Consider the following 4,806-nt stretch of genomic DNA (forward strand, 5'->3'; position numbering starts at 1 on the left):
TGAACTATCGATAAATCAATGATTATAAATATTTTTACCTTGAAATTTAATAGTTGCTTACACCCTACCATATGTAGGTTTTGCGACAACTTTTAGGGTGTCAATATACAAGTATTTCCAGACTTTTTTTTTAATGAAAATAAGGGACAAAACGAGCAGGACGTTCAGCTGATTGTAATTGATACGCCCTGCCTTCAGGATTCTTGAAACCCCAAATATTCTGAGCGGCACTACAACTGCGCTCGTCACCTTGAGACAAGATGTTAAGTCTCATTTGCCCAGTAATTTCACTAGCTACGGCGCCCTTCAGACCGAAACACAGTAATGCTTACACATTACTGCTTCACGGTAGAAATAGGCGCCGTTGTGGTACCCATAATCTAGCCGGCATCCTGTGCAAAGGAGCCTCCCACTGGTTACAGCTGGGTTTCTCGAATTCCGAGATTCTTACCTAATTTAAGCTTAAATGACTGGACTAGCTGCCCTACTGTGTAGAGGCCGCCGCACGAACTTACGATTTCGATACCTACACGGGGAGTGAGACAGGCCTGCTGTTAGGAAAGAAGATCAAATAGTACTTCAATAGTTATTCTGCGAATACTCCTTTTACGTAAGTTATCTCTAGAGTTATCAAGAATATATTTCTCTCCGCCATAAGAACCATACATTAGTTGTTTTTACATGTTTCGTATTAGATATTGTTCATTCTCTAACAATTTCAATTTGATGCGATGAATAAACAATACTATTACTAAGAAAATGTAATTAATATGCTCAAAATATTTTTTGTTAACCTAGATTTATCCTTTTAGATGTCATTTCTAATCTAATATATAAAATTCTCGTGTCATGGTGTTAAACTTTGAACTCCTCCGAAACGGCTTGACCGATTCTCATGTAATTTTGAGTGCATATTGGGTAGGTCTGAGAATCGGACAACATCTATTTATCATCCCCCTAAACGATTTATTTTTTATTTTTTTTTAAATTTGTTTGATTATGAGTCAGCATTAAAAAATACATACAACTTCAAATTTTCACCCATCTACGATCAACAGTTACTTTTGTATCGCGATTTTAATATCGGCTATGCAACGTTTGCTGGGTCAACTAGTATACTATATATCTACTACTGTCGCTTCGGAAACAAATGATGCTCTGACAGAGAAGAAGCGCCGCAAGAAACTTTTTCCCAGCACTCTTTTTTTTGCTTTTATTAAATAAACATACAATTTACAGATAAACTAGTAACAACACGTCATAAATACAACAAGAGAGAGAACAGGAGAGTAGCTCCCGTAAATACTGGTTGTATTGACACACATGAGATTAAACCACAGATAAACTGCTTTCGATGCATCGTTTTTTTGACCTACATGATTAAATTATTTAATTTTTATTTTAACGAAATTGATGAGTCTTTATCTAAAAGAGGATTCGCACCTTGAGACCTCGTTATGTTTCGTTTGAGAATGATACCTTAGATAATAATATACGTCTAGATAGAGTGAGTCTCTTGCTGTTAGACAACCGATAAAAAGAAGCCAGGAATAATACGTTAGTGTGCGTGACAAGCTACGACTTACACTCGCGATTTGGATGACACTTTTTGTTAGTGTGCGTTAATTGCTCAAAATAGAGGTTAAGTCTATTTTTTCGACGTTTTCACAGCTGTTATATCTAGACGTATAAATGATCTAAGAATTTTACTTGATTCTTTATGTAGGCTCCGGGTGTTGGCAGTCATAGTTGGCTCTAAAGAAGACAAGCAAATCATGCGACTAATTGTTGGAATAGATGACACATTTAAATTTAGACATAAAATACATTATAAATAAATATATTCAGTATTCTGCCTATTTTTTAGACATAAAATAAATACATTATAAATAAATATATTAATTATTCTGCCTTCTTGCTTTACGGATTATTTTATGGCAGCAAATGTTGTTAACACATTGAATTTACAGTTATACTAAAAATACTTAAAATATGTTTGTTTTATCTTTTCAATGTTTTTATGTAAGCATTATGTAGGTAATTCGTCTTCATATCGCCGAACAGCTTTTTGTCTTTAAGGCAGATATGGGTTTACTTATAAGGAGCCGTTTATACAAATTACAAACAAAAGCCGTTTTAAAAATATAATATCACTCTTTTTCAACCCTTTGTCAATCGCAGGTTGGTTGTTATGCGTGAAAACGTAATCCCTATTGTACCTAAATGGCCTATCACAATCAGCTGCTAGGAACACAGATGTCCCGCGCAAATTAATTGGAAATGTCAAGTGCACGAGACTCGCCGCCATCTTGTGCCCTATTCTTTATTTTTTTACGCGCACGTGGCTCTTTGTGCCGGCCAGACAGCTGGGCGAATTTTTAGCGTGGCAACAATAAACTGACATTACATTCGCGCGGGAAGGTGCGTCTTAGATGAGCGTTTGGATAATGCGAATATAATGGAGTGACCTATTTAAATTGTAATTAAAATGTCGCCGTCTGTTTCCGGTAATTAAATGGCCGATTTTATTCGAAACTAAGTTAAAACACCTTTAGACGAGCGATCAAATTCGAGACACCTGATCGGTTTGCAGCTGATCACTGTAGCCACGGAACCATCACACCTTGTCTTTCGTTACGGAGTTTCCTTTATGTAATTATTACAATATTAGAGGTTGGTATCGATTACACCAGGTTTTGAATCATCGGGCTGATAAATGATTACTCAACAAAATTATACTTATGTATTTATTTTTGCAATACATAATACATTTATTCAATGCAATATTTTAGCCTAATGTCGCAACCGATAATATTTGCTACAAACGGCAATTTTTGTGTGGCCTATTATCGATAAAATGTTTTTTTGTCTCTGGCTGTATTCTGAGCGGCACTACAATTACGCTCGTCACCTTGAGGCATAAGATGTTAAGTCTCATTTGCCCAGTAATTTCACTAGCTACGGCGCCCTTCAGACCAAAACACAGTAATGATTATACATTACTGCTTCACGGCAGAAATAGGCGCCGTTGTGGTACCACTTTGTGCCTTGCCAGTATCCTGTCCTCAGAAGCCTCCCACTGGCTTACATTCCGTTGGCAATGACAACTCCTTCGAACATGACTCATTATAATAATAAATATTGACATATTGACACACTTTAAATTAAAAAAAAAAATATAATAAAGCATATATTTCGGACTAGTACCATATCTTTGTGGGTAATAATTTTACTTAAAAACTAATCTAAACAATTTGTTATGCTTTAAAGTGATAACCCTCACTTCTGGGATTAATTACATAAATAAAATGAAAACAAAATTTTATAAACGGTGCGGAACTCGAACACACGACTTCTCGCGTGCCTCTGAAGCCACAACCTGAGAGATGAATAAAGCATACTAGATTTTATTAACGATACTTCACTCGAACGGTTGGCTCAGTTGGAAAGAGCGCTCGCACATAACGCGAGCGGTCGCGGGTTCGAGTCCCGGATCGTTCATAAAATTTTGTTTTCAGTTTTATTTGTGTTATTAAAAAGTAATGTTTATAGGTTAGTAGTACCTCCTGTCGCAAAAAGTTTCGACTGTATGGGCCAATCAATTGATTCCATTGTATTAAGTTCTCGTACAATCTTTTTTATGAAAATAAGGGACGAGACGGGCAGGACGTTCAGCTGGTGGTAATTGATACGCCCTACCCATTACAATGCAGTGCCGCTCAGGATTCTTGAAAAACTCAATAATTCTGGGCGGCACTACAATTGCGCTCGTCATATTGAGACATAAGATGTTAAGTCTCATTTGCCCAGTAATTTCACTAGCTACGGCACCCTTCAGACCGAAACACAATAACACTTACACATTACTGCTTCATGGCAGAAAAAGGTGCCGTCGTGGAACCCATAATCTAACTTTATCCTGTACAAAGGATGCCTCCCACTGGTTATGTATTATAGGTACTTAAAAATCATATCATAAAATATTGCTTTGTTTTCTATTTTCAGACGTTTTTGCAGCTTGCACCATTCCGATAAGATTACTACTACATCTGGCTGCCATTGGGTTGCCATCTTATTATGTATTATTCTTGGCGTTAAATATTAGGCAGATAAAACGAACCGCAAGTTTATATTTATTATGAGAATAATAAGCAATGAAGCTTCACAAATATTGAACGTCATAATATACATTTTCTTTAGATCATTATTACGTCTACAGCTGTGAAAACGTCAAAAATATTGAGTTTTGAGTTCTATTTTGAGCAATAACACAAAGACGTAGCTTGTCACACACACTACAGTCACTATTTCTCTTTAGTTTCTTAGCTTTCTTCCGTCATCATCAACCGGAAGACGTGTATTGCTGGACAAAGGCCTCCCCTAAAGATTTCAACGACAATCGGTCCAGCGCTGCCCTCATCCAACGTATTCCGGCGATCTTGACCAGATTATCGGTCTATCTTGTCATCATCTTGCCTACCAACACTGCGTCTTCCAGTACGTGGTCGCCATTCGAGGACTTTACGATCCCAACAATCTGTTCTTCGAGCTGTGTCCTGAGCAGTGAGCCCTGCCCACTGCTACTGCCTCTCTAAGCGTAGTGAGCAAGTACCAGTGAGAGGATACCTGAGACTAGTACTGAAAACACAATTTCGAATTTCAAATAATTTCATGAGGAAATTACTTGTGACTGAACAAAATAACAATTAAAACTTGTAACGAGGTGCAGGATCGCCAGCAGTGGAAGGAAAAAGAATACCAGCGACCAATATTGAATCATCAAAAGGCTCGTTTTTTTTATGAAAA

The 4,806-nt window shown here is 37.1% G+C and overlaps 1 non-coding gene across 1 annotated transcript; it reads left to right on the plus strand.

Annotated features, from left to right (window-relative positions):
• Nucleotides 1-3,427: 3,427 nt before the first annotated feature.
• Nucleotides 3,428-3,501, plus strand: Trnay-aua (transfer RNA tyrosine (anticodon AUA)). Its single transcript has one exon. It is a non-coding gene; the product is annotated as a tRNA-Tyr (tRNA).
• Nucleotides 3,502-4,806: the final 1,305 nt, after the last annotated feature.

The sequence above is a fragment of the Leptidea sinapis genome, chromosome 30 (genome assembly GCF_905404315.1).
Source record: "Leptidea sinapis chromosome 30, ilLepSina1.1, whole genome shotgun sequence".
Classification (NCBI taxonomy): Eukaryota; Metazoa; Arthropoda; class Insecta; order Lepidoptera; family Pieridae; genus Leptidea; species Leptidea sinapis.